General features: G+C 45.5%; 1 long non-coding RNA gene across 1 annotated transcript; it reads right to left on the bottom strand.

Annotated features, from left to right (window-relative positions):
• Positions 1–2,368: 2,368 nt before the first annotated feature.
• Positions 2,369–5,732, bottom strand: LOC132653519 (uncharacterized). Its single transcript, XR_009591250.1, has 3 exons — positions 5,594–5,732; positions 2,735–2,908; positions 2,369–2,495 (listed from the first exon to the last, which is right to left on the bottom strand). It is a non-coding gene; the product is annotated as an uncharacterized LOC132653519 (long non-coding RNA).
• Between the last annotated feature and the right edge of the window lie 6,869 nt (positions 5,733–12,601).

The raw sequence follows: 12,601 nt of genomic DNA, 5'->3' as shown, positions 1-12,601 counted from the left end.
GTGTTATTCCTCTGTACAAACAGATCCTTGGCTAAGTGCAATTTAACTCCTTTGATTTGGACAATGAATGATGATATTGCTGTTATCTAGAAATAAATAGGTAAACTTGTGTGATCTGTGTTGGAGGAAGTAGTTCAATAATTCATGTGGAGGTCTCTACAGTCAGTTTCAGGTGCTTGGAGGAAGAAATGGGAAGGCAGGGCATGCAAAAGATACAGATTTGGTGCTGGACAGGTTGCTCGGAGATCAGGAGAACTTGCTGTTCCTCCAGAAGACCTGGGTTCAGTTTCCACAAAGTAGCTCACAAACTTCTGTAACTCTAGGTCCAGGAGATTCAAACACCCTCTTCTGGCCCTTGTGGGAACTGCATGTTCCCAAGCTTCTTCCAAGATCTCTCTCTCTCTCTCTCTCTCTCTCTCTCTCTCTCTCTCTGTGTGTGTGTGTGTGTGTGTAGAAGCAGGGGACTCACTTTGTAGCCCTACCTGGACTGGGACTTGCTGTGTAGACCAGGCTGGCTTCAAAGTCACAGAGATCCTTCTGCTTCTGCCTCCCAAGTGCTGGGATTAAACATGAAACATAAATTATTAAAGAGACCAAGAACTGAGAAGGGGCCTCCAATTTCCTCATTAATGCGCTGGCTTTAAGAAATGCTAAAGGAAGTTTTTGTCGCTGAAGGGAGATGAGATTTATGGGAATCCTGAGCCAACAGGAAACAGTGGAAAGCTCTGGAAATAATAATGCACACTGAGGTATCAAAATCCAAGTCTCCCTTAGATTTAAGAGAATGTATTTAAATTAAAAACAATACCACAGAACTAGATTATAAAGAAATAAGACACAAGAGTGTAAAGAGCAGAGGTGATAAACAGGGTCACACCATCACTAGTCCCTTACCTTAACAAAGGTATGTTAATTGCTGACACAGGTAAACAAAAAGTCATTGTCTAGTTGGATTAAAAGCAAATAGGAAAAAAAAAATCCCAACTGCGTGCTTTCTCTGGTCATATGCTAAATTTATATTCAAAAACAGAGCTAATAAGGACCTTCAAACAATAAGAACAGGTGTGCTGGGTCTTTGCACCCGAGCCTCGTTAGTTGTGAGCAACAGATGTTACAGCTTATTTTTGAAGGGAAAGGGATTTTTTTTTTAAAGAAATACTTCTTTATTACATAGTCTGAAGCTATTACATAGCTTCAAACTCCCCCGATTAATGTTTGTTTTGTTTTGTTTTTGATCTTTTTAAAGAATTAATTCTACTTTCATCTCAGTCATAGGCCCCTCCCTGTTCTTTTCCCCACCCTCCCTTCCACATCCCCACTCCCCCATTCCTTAGACTAGGGGAGCGAGCCCACCCACCCAAACACCCCAGCTCATCTATTCCCTGTGGCCTGGTAGGGAAGTCCCATCAGGGGGAAGTGATCAAAAAGCAGACAACACAGTCATTGTCAGAGATCCCCGACTCCCCTGATTAGTGGACCCACATGAAGCCTAAGATGCCCATCAGGCTTATCTTCTTGGGGTCTGTGCATTGTAGTCTGTCCTGTACTATATGGCTAAAATCCTTCAACCAAAGAATGGATAAAGATACTGATAGATTTACACAATGGAATACTACTCAGCCATTAAAAAAACAATGACATTTGCAGGCAAATGGATGGAACTAGAAAAGATCATCCTCAGTGAGGTAACACAGACCCAGAAAGACACACATGTTATATACTCACTTATAGGGGAAAGGGATTTACCGAAAGAAGCTGGACAGCTCCTAGGTTCCCCAGGTATGATGGAGAAACAGCGCCAGAAACTATGAATCTAGAAATAATGCCCCAAAGTGGCTGTTTGGAAACACAGTTATCCTAGGAGGACATGGACACAGAAAGTTGGACCACCAACACCCAAGGTGGCCCTGGGATGCGGCAGCAAAAACACTGCTCTTCGCTGCCTCCTGGAGAATAGACGCAGTTACTGTCCTTGAGGGACGTGAGGGGCCTGCGTCTTCCTTGTGCTACTGCGTTAATCCTGTCTGGAGGCACAAGTCCGAACCGCAGAGCTTCGGGAGACACATGTGGGTGTGTTTCGTGGCTTCAACAGACTACTTGACAGATTCAGAATACATAAGAAGGGAGCTGTGACTCAGAGATTGGGGCCTTTTCTCCCAGCAGAGAACTGGAAAGGGGATGGCCTGTGATACATCCCTGCCAGGGCCAAAGCGTTCAGTCAGACGCCCTGCTTATGATGTATGCTCACCCAGCGAGACAAGCTGCGTTATGCTCTCCCAAGCACTGGTTCGCTGCAAAACGGTTTCACGTTGAGTCAGCTGTGATTCAGCAAAATGACAGCAGTGAAGTATTTATTACAAAATTTTGTGCCGAATAGACCGATGGGATGATGTTACAGACAAGTATTGCAAGCGTTATTTCGGGGGAGGGGGCATCTCAGCCGGAAACAGTGGGATGGCTTGCCAGGGTAGCTGTTAAATTTGCTTTTGAGCTCACTGAAAATAGAAAGGTTGAGATGTATTCATGCCACTCAGCCTTATTCCCCCCCACCACACAGCAAAACAGGTGACATCTGCATGAGGTCAGCTGTGTCTGCTCTCGAGAGTCCATCACAGCTGGGCATCCTGGACCACTGTTGACATCCGTCATAGAAGGAGAGGGTGGGAGGGTCACTGGATCCTTAATTTATCACCCAGCCGCTCCTCTCAGCCATTTGTACGCAATTCTGCCTTACCTGCACGCAGCCTGGAATCTCAGCACAGGGCTAGAGTATGTAGCCGGAGGGGGTTAGTTGAGAGGCCCTCCATCTTCACAGCCTGAGAGAGCCGCATCCATACTGGGTGCTCATGTTCCAAAGTGTTTGCTCTAGGTCCCTCCATGTCCCCACTGGTAACTCCTCACCCACACTCTGTTAGAAAGCACAAAAACCCATTGGTTCCTCAGAGTGAATTTTGGTGGAAACAAGCTATGATTTGCCACTGGTATCTTAGAAGGTGGTTTGAGTAGGCCCCCTCCCCCCACCTCCCCTCAGGGGTAAAAACAGGAAGATGTTGAGTATGCTGGGCAGAGTTTGTGGATCGGCACCACCAAAGATATTTCATGAATTTACCACTTTGGGGTGGGAGATAACTGGAAGAGGCGCCTTTGGATGGAAGCCACACACACGTTCCTCTTTCTTGAAAAGACCGAATCCACAAAAGAGCCCTTTACTTCCTGATTAAGATTTAGATCTGATAATAAAAAGGGAAATGAAGATAATACATATTTTATGCCCCAGCCTCTCTGGAAATGATTAATATTTCTTCATGCCCCGAGGGCAGAGCAGAAGCCATTGTTTCACAGTCATTTGTGGATATGAAATACAGTCCCCAGTGGTGCGCGATACATCAGCCATGCAGGTTTACGGCTGTCCCCACCACGCTTCCTCAGAGACCGGTTATCCTGGAGTCATCTTGGATTCATTACTCGGGTATTTTGTAGTTATTTTATTCACAGAAATAATCTTGTGCTGAATTTTGGTACAAACCCCTTCAATAAGACTTCTTTCGGCCAGTGAGATGACTTCGGAGGTAAAGGGGCTTGCTGTATGCACCTGGTGACCTGAGTGTGATCCCTGGTACCCACATAAAGGTGGGCGGAGAGAACTGACTCCTCAAAGTCGTCTTCTGAACACCACATGAGTTCTGAGACCCAGGCACTCCCCACACATCACACACATCTCACGACAACGTCGATGAAGATGCTGACGGAGAAACCAAAGACTTTCTCATCTGTGACATAGACTTGGAAATATCCTTTTACAGAAAGTATTTTTAAAAGCCTGGTAGATGCTTATTTTAAAAATATTCCCGGAGTTAGAAAACTTTCCATAAGACTGTAATCATGGGGAGTTTAGAGGTGGCCCAGTGGCTAAGAGCATTGGCTGCTCTTACAGAGGACCTGCTTTCATTTCCTACCACCCACATGGTGACTCATAACCATTTGTACCTTCAGTTCCAGGGGATCTGAAGCCTTTTCTGGACTCTGTGGGTACAAGGCATGCAAGTGGGGAACATACATACAAGCAGGCACACGTACAAATAGTTTAAAAGTTCTTTTTTTTCTCCCCAAAGATGGTAAGCCTAACTTGCTCCATGGAAGCGTATTGTAGCCTAGATTCTGCCAGTGCTTCTGACTGCAAACACATGAGTGGTTCTCAACCTGTGGGTCTTGACCCCTTTGGGGATTACATAGCAAACATCCTGCATATCAGATGTTTATTTACATTGCAATACTTAACAGTAGCAAATTTACAGTCACGAAGTAGCAATGCAATAATTTTATGGTTGGGGTTCACCACAACATGAGGAGGAAGTGTATTAGAGGGTCACGGGGTTAAGGAAGGTTGAGAACCGCTGGTCTTGGAGGTATTAGAGAGGCGTTGTCTGTTATGTCTTGGCTGACTGCTTTATCCCAACAGGACTCATCTGTGCTGTTCTCCCTATGGCAACCCAGCGCTTTCTAGTGAGCCCCTTAGCAAGCTTGGTTCTCCAGACGCCAGTCCATTCTCCATCTTGTAGGTGAGGAGGAAACCCTAAGACTGAACTCTGTCTGTGCCACTCACACTTAATTGACAGTAGTCCAGTAATCCCACCACGCAGAGGGCTGTCTCCTAGTTGTGGGACACACCCAAGACCTGTGTGGGCCCCTCCACCATCTAGCTATGTCCTTCAGAAGAGATGAAGCAACGCTTTCCTTGTCCAAACTAATTTTGATGTGACATTATTGTTTCTTAGGCTGGAGCTCATGATCCAGTTTTATAGAAGGGAACACCGTGGTGACTAGAGGAGCATTGTCCCCATACGCTCATGTATGTGGATACTTGATCCCCAGGGGGTGGTACTGTTTGAGGAGGTTATGGAACTTTTAGGAGGTGGAGCCTTGCTAAAGGAAGTAGGTTGAGGGTTTACAGCTTTTTTTCTACTTCCTGCTCTCTCCCTCTATTTCCTGTGTACTGTCTGGATGGAAATGTCACTAGCCAGCCTCCTGTTCTGGCCCCTGTTGCCACAACCTTCTCACCATTATGGACTCTGCCCCTGTGGAACCATAAGGCAAAAATAAACTCTTTCTTCTTTAAGTTGCTTTTGGTCGTGGTGTTTAAATCCCAGAGACAGAAATGTAACTAATACAGACATGGACACTAGAATTCATCTACATGGGTAATTTTTGTCATTAACTTTGGGTAATTTAGAGGAGTTAACTAATTTTCCTCCTAATATAGCTATGAAAGGACAAAAAAAAAAAAATCCAGAAACAGCATCATCCTCTGCTGAGACCCAGAAGTCTGTAGCCAGAGGAACCAAGTTCACACCCCGAGGAAGGCAGGGGAGAAAGCTGGACTGACACAGCCTTCAGGACAGTCTTGGGCTTTAGATTTCCAGTCATGCAGCCACCTTTCCTCCGGGCTTCCTGCTCAGTGAAATAATAGAGTCTGTGCTCTGGAACTCACTTACCTAGGTGCCCTTCTGACTTGTAGCCTCTTCCTCCTAACGGCTTCCCCTCCAGAAAGCTACCCACTGAAATAAATACCTTTTTTTGTTGCTGTGATAATCACCGTGAGCAAGGTGACTCCGGGGAGAAGAAGTTCACGTTGGCTCAGTTCTCAGCCCATCATGGTAGGAAGTTTCGTGGCAGCAAGAGGCAGGCATGGCAGTCAGGGCAGGAAGCTGAGGGATCGTATCCTCAACTGCAAGCACAAGGCAGGGATCAGACTAGAAGTAGAACAAGGCTTTTACCTCTTAAAGCTCTAGGGACATATTTTTTCTCCGGAAAAGCAACTCCAAACCTCCCCAGACGGTGCTGCCAACTTGACTAAGTGTTCAGATGCAGAAGACCGGGGGTGGGGGGGTGGGGGGTGGGCTGCCACAGCTACTTTTCTTCCAGCTCTTTAGAATGGTTCTCGCTTCTGAGCCTCCTGCTGTGACTTTCTTTGCTTGCTATGCTGTCTTCCCCCACCCCATCACATATGACTTCATCCTTAAACCGTACAGGTTAGAGAGCCTCTGCTCTGAGCACTCACGGCTCACCTTTGCCTTCCCACCTTGGCCGAGCATTCTGGTGGAGCATCTATTTCCCTCATTAGACTCTGCCCCAAGAGTATAGGAATCATCCATTTTACTTAGCATTACAGTGTTCTCATTATGTTCTTGCACAGTGCAGGTTATTATCCAAAATATTTCTCCCATGCAACAATGGCACACAAATACTAGAAGCTCATCACTGGAGGCTGTGTCCCAGTTCCACTTCTACGGTGCAAAGCACTTCACCTGGGATGTGAGTTTTCTGAGCTGAAAAACTGAGAGAGCCGCGGCACTCACTCCTGTGCATTTAAACCTCCAGATTCCTGTTGTAAAGTTTTCCCGAGGAGACATAAAAACCACCCATGTACTTTTGGTATGAGCTTCGTTTCTGTTGCTGTGATAAAACCCCTTGACCAAAGGCAACATGGGGGAGGAAGGGGGTCTATCTACTTGGTTTGCAGTTCCAGCACCAAGGGGAAGCTAGGGCAGGAACTCAAGCAGCCGGTCACAGTGCACCCACAGTTAAGAGAAGAGAACAAAGGGCTTACCTGTCCCACTTGCTCTCATCCAGCCCTCTCCTTTCTTAAGGAACTTTCAGAATCCCACCTAGGGATTGGTGCCACTCACAGTGGGCTGGGTCTTCCTATGTCAATTAATATCCCAGATAATCCTCACAGACATGGCCACAGACTGATCTGATCTAGACAACTTCTGAGGTGAGACTCTCTTCCGAGGTGATTCTATGCCGTGGCAAGTTGATAGGAGTAACCAGCGCCCCCCCAAAAGAGGAGCTTACAGGCAGCTGTCCCACCAAAAAACTGTCATACCTCCAGTCAACTTTCTATCTTGTTTGTTTAGTACTTCTGAGATGACATACAGCTGAGGCCAGAGTGAGTTGTAGTTAGATTCTCACACCATTCAGGGGAAGATCCCTTCAAGGGGTAAGGTTAATAGGCCCATCCCCACAGACCTAGCCACATACTGTAGAATTCAGCAAGTTCATTTGTGCAATGCAAGACCAGGTCTTTAGCAGGTCACCACAGCCGCCCTGTTTCATCATGACAACGGTCAGGGCAATCCCAGTGAAAGCGTTTATTGTGCACGATTATTTAAGTTGCCTAGTTTATAAACAATTCTGTCATTATGTATGTTTCCATAGTAGCTTTATCCATGAGTTTAGGTGTGTGTCCAAACAGTTCTATAGTCTCTGTCTCTAGCTTGCTGTATGTAGCTGCACTTATGAGGATCACAACTCCATAGCCTAAGTATTTTTAAGTCTTTGAGCTCAGTACATGCCTGGTATTTTGGGAAATATGTCTTATCTGGTAAGTAGTTCACCAGTGCACAATTGTGTTTAGAACAAACAAATGTTTGCAAGGATAGAACTATAACATCCCTTTCCTCACTGTAGTGGTGCGAATGATAAGCGCTCCCTGTAGGAACAAGCATTTCAATAGTTAGTTCTCAGTGGATGGTGCTGCTTATGGCTAAGGAAACTGCCTTGCTGGAGGAAGAGCCCAGCCAGGAGTGGGTTTTAAGAGTTTATAGCCTTGCCTGGTTCCCTCTCCTCCCTCTGCTTCCTGTATGGAGATGAAATGTAATCAACCAGCTTCCTGCTTCTGCCACCATGCCATGCCATGTCATCTCTGTCACGACGGACCCTGTCTCTCTGGAGCCATCAGCTAAAATAAACCTTTTCTTCCCTCAGTTGCTTTTGGTCATGGTGTCTTGTCACAGCAACCAGAAAAGTAACCACGGCACTTGTTTACTCTGCCATCTCAATTGCTACAAGAGGATGATGTGAGGAAAGAAAATTATAGTGGTACCTTAATATCTTAACACCACCCCGGAACCCTTCGCTTCCTTATGCGGCTCTCTGCAATGTATGGGCCAACGTTGTTTACTGAGAGGTAGTTTGAGAAAACATGTAGACGTAAAGGAGAGGTGAGAGCTGCAGAGAGCAGAAGCAAGGACAGAGCAAGGGGAAAGAAGGGGAAGCCCCCCCAAATCTGCACAAGCCAAAGCATACTTTAATAAATTGTAAGGGACAGTATGCAGCCATTTTAAAGGTTAGTTGTATCTTTGAGGGTTAACACGGTACATCCATGGCATATTAAATTACAATGCAAATTGTAGTATCATTTGCGTAGAACACACACTCTCTCTCTTCCTCGTGTGTGCATGTGGACACTCTCACACACACACATGCACACACACACACACACACACACGACACACATGCTTGAGATGCCAAACTGTGGTGAGAGGTGAACAGCTAGGCTTCCAGCTCCTGTCACCGTACGCTCCACAGTGTGACGGACTCTGTGCCTCTGGACTGAAAGTGGAAATAACACTTTCCTCCCCTCAGCTGCTTTTTGCCAGGGTATTTTTGTCACTGCAACAGCAAAGCAGCAGCAGTCCAGGTTGGCCTGGAACTCAATCCTCCTGCCTCTGCCTCCCGCTAGCATTATAGGCATGTCCCATTGTACTTGACTCTACTTTTTTTTCCCTTTAATATTAATACCGTTATGAACATTTAAGTGAAGTCGACCTGATGAACACGTAAGCACTTTTGTATGTTGAAGAAAACTTTAAAAATTCAACAAAACCTCCCTTATTTTGAATGGATGCCAACAGCAACATTTGAAAGCCGGTAAAATAGCTTACGCTGTTGTTAATGAATCTGATACAGAGGAAGCACATAAATCCTGCCCTCCACATTCATTAAATGCCAGCATTTCCTTTTATGGCAACGGGGTGTCACTCCGTATTGTTTTATCACCGGCTGGGGCTCCCGTGGTTATGAAAGAGCATCATAAAACAAGACACCAGATGTGCTCGACACCTAAATAATCTAAGTCCTGCTCATTAAAGCCAAGATCAATAGCGTGGTGAAGACTCTAACACAGATTTCCTACTTACCATCTAGCTCAGCTCCACCTTCCCAAAGCTGCCACCCTTTAACACAGTTCCTCATGCTGTGGCGGCCCCAACCGTAGAATTATTTTCGTTGCTGCTTCACACCTGTAATTTTGCCACTGTTATGAATCTGTGTTTGCTGTTGCTCTTAGGCGACCCCTGTGAAAGGGTCCTTTGGCCCCCAAAGAGGTTGCCACCCACAGGTTGGGAATTCTCGCTGGAGCATTGTCCAGTTGGTTTCTCTCCCACTTACTGTGTCGCTGACCGAAGCTCAGCGGAATCGCCACATTTCACAGCTCTGCACCTGGCCTTCCCAGGCTCGGGGCACTAGCTCTCCTGGTAGACTCAGACTTACCCTCTCTTGTTCAACTTGGGCTTCTGTCTGCATACCGCACTTTGGAGAATGCCTTCATGTCAGTCCCCTACCTGAGACAAATCCTGCCTTGTCATTCCCATTTCTACGGTATATTGTTTTACCAACAAAATATAAGGTGTCTAATTCACTTTAGGTTTCAGAACCAAATATTTTTTAGTAAAAGTATGTCTCACACAGCATGGGAGAAATACTTCTATTAGAAATGTATTTATTTCTCTCTTACATAAATACTTGTATGAAATCAGGCAAATGTTTTGTTAGAAGCCCCGTTCTAGCTCATTCTAAGAGAACACACTATGCTGGCTTTTTAGAGGTGTCCCTATAAACTACTTGCTGATCTAGTGGTTTGAAATAACGGCAATGCCCTTTTCCCCAGTCAGTTCTGGAAGCTGGATGTCTAAAATCAAGGTGTACATAGAGTTCTGTTTTGTCCCCTCCAGGCAGACAGCCTCTCCACCGGGGGCTTCAGCACAGAGGGGCAGAGAGACGGCAAGTCACAGATATTTTTTTTTTCCCTCTTGACTTAGCAAAAGTATTTGGACCAAGGACTCATAATCAAATTATCTTGGTCCCTTTCCCAGGCTTAAAACTTCGAGGGATTAGAAGAATCTCGCAGGGACCACAGAATGCTGTGTTTTAAATTCCTGCTGGGTTTGATGGACATGGCGGAGGTGCCAGGAGCAAACAGGGCACAGCGCTACAAGAAAAGCATTTGTATACTCTCTGATAAGCCCTCCCAGGCTAATATGAGCATGCTCCCTTGGAGTTCATTGCCACGAAGGATGGAACCATGTTTCCAGGGTTGCCTCCACGGGCATCCTGGGCAATTGCACCGTCGTTAGAAGCCCCGCCCCTCAGTTTAATGGTCTACTGTTAACTTCTGGACAAGGGACCCCACATCTTCGTTTTATATTGCGCCTTACAGATTTTACTGTGGGTCAGCTCATTTCAGTACTTTTGGCATAATTTACAGTTATTTTGGTTTTCCTTGGGGAATGGCTTTTGGGTGAGTCAAGTGAATTTTGTAAGCTTTTTGGGACAGGGAACATAGACCTTGGGGGTCACTGGGGTCTGACGTTGAATCCTAGCATTGCTGCATGCTAGCTGCCGCTCCCTGCCAGCCTGAGTCAGTGCCTCTTTATGTGTCACTAGGAATATCTCTCTGGGTCAGGAAGACTTTCGTAAACATCGTGGGTTCCCAGCTCCGCGCTGGACACAGGGATTTAGACGTTGTTTTCACGACACGCTCTTGAGCAGCGAAGACAGCGTGGGGTGACCAGTCACATGGTATCAACTGAACATCTGGCCTTATGGAGCAGGTATTGCCAGCATGCCAGCTGGGCTCCCGGTAAAGATATGGCTGAGTAGGTAGATAAGGCCCCTGGTCTTCCAGTTCTGCTCTTGAGATAAGAAAGGAAATGCCAGAAAGCAAGCATGCAAATCTAGCAACCATAGAAGATCCGACAGTAGCAAATGACAAGGAAGCAGATCAAACGGCTTGAGGGATGGAGTGACCTACATCCAGGCAGGGTGGGGGTGCCTTTGGATTTGAAGCTAGGGGAGAGCTCTTTAAGGAAGCTGCATGGAAGCTTAAACCTCTTGGTATGAGGGAGAAAACTAGAAGCTCATAGAAGAGGGAGGGTCTCCTAGGCATAGGGGCGCAGAGGGCAGGTGTCAACTGGGGGGGTGCATATGGAAGATTGGAGCACCTCCTATTTGTAACCTCAGAATAGGTGCAGCAGTTGGTGCTTGGGAATAGCGTGGTCCTATTTCATAAGCAGCCTTGGGATCTGCCCGAAGACTGTGCTAAGGGAGAAGGAGCAAAAGTGAGCTGGTTATGGCCACTGAGGGCCGCTGCCAGTGCCAGGCGAGAGATATACATTCATTAATAATTCTAGTGGAGGATGAAGGACAGCCTTTGGAGGAGTGACATTAGTATTCGTGTATTAGTATTCCCAGTAGAGGCCTGGGATGTAGCTTAGTTGGTAGAATGCCTATGGTGTATGAAGGTCTAGGTTCTAATCCCAGCACTACATCAACCAGGCATGATGACACACTGCCTGTAATGCCAGGACTTAGGAGGAGGAGGCTGGAGGAGCAGGAGTTCAAGTCAGGCTTGGCTACATAGGGAGTTTGAGGCCAACCTGGGCTACATGAGACCCTGCCTCAAAAAATATTAAATTTAGATTATGTTTTTTTTTCTAAACTTTTTTTTCTAATGAGGTTGATGAGGCCAGTTTGTTTTAGGACTGGGAAACACAAATGAGATGGAGAAAAAAAAAGTTTGGAAATCTTGTCTCTGCAGCATCTTTGTGAATAATGAGGAGTAGGGGGAAGGAGACTAAAGATTAATGTGCTTCAAAACCGTAAATGCCCTGTTTCTTTAATCTGAAATCAGTGGCCGCCAGCCCATGGCTGGCCGTTTCGCATCCTGGACTGTTTTATTGGCTCGCTGCAAAAATCTTATAAATGAAGAGACCGGTGTTCCATGTTTGTTGTTCCCCTAGAGTCCTCATGTCTATCAGGGACCCTGGCAGAACCCTATCTCTTCCAGGACCCTAGTCAGTCAGAATCCTCCAAAGGAACGTATTTTTCCCCAAGTCAAATTTCTGTACTATGTTCCCTGAATCCTGTTTGCTAAGCGCGTACATAGACATGTATTTTATCTTGTCGTATTCTATGTGTCCATTCAGCATCTTTATCTAGCTTATCCATCACGCCTTTTTTCTCCATGTGTGTGTGTTTATCTAACTATGATTTATCGTTTATCCTACTGTTGCCAGCACCTTTTCTTTGTGAAATTCAGAAAAGCACAGAGAGTTTGGGAGGCTGAAGAGGCGGCACAGCACTTAAAGAGTATAAATTGCTCTTGCAGAGGACTCAAGTTCAATTCCCAGAACCCATGTCAGGTGGCTCCAACCATCTGCAGCTCCAGTTCCAGGGCCATCTGTGAGGTCTCACCTCATGTGTGTATACTTACACAAATGCCCATAATTAAAAACAAAGTAAATCTTTAAAAAAAAAAATGTTACTTTTAAAACCAATATATGATGTGACTAACTTTTATAATTTTAAATAAGTTTTAAGAATAAATATATCTGTATACATAGTCAAGTAATGCTTATTTTGTTTATGCTCGAGTTCTTTGTTTTTTACCTCGTGGCTCCAGATTTTTTATTAATTCAAGTGATTTTTCTTTTTTTTTTTTTTTCTTTTTTTGCTTTATGGCTTTAGATTTTATGTTTAT

This window comes from Meriones unguiculatus, chromosome 4 (genome assembly GCF_030254825.1).
Source record: "Meriones unguiculatus strain TT.TT164.6M chromosome 4, Bangor_MerUng_6.1, whole genome shotgun sequence".
Taxonomy (NCBI): Eukaryota; Metazoa; Chordata; class Mammalia; order Rodentia; family Muridae; genus Meriones; species Meriones unguiculatus.
The sequence above is the reverse complement of the archived record's forward strand: the minus strand, read 5'-3'. Positions and strand labels throughout refer to the sequence as shown.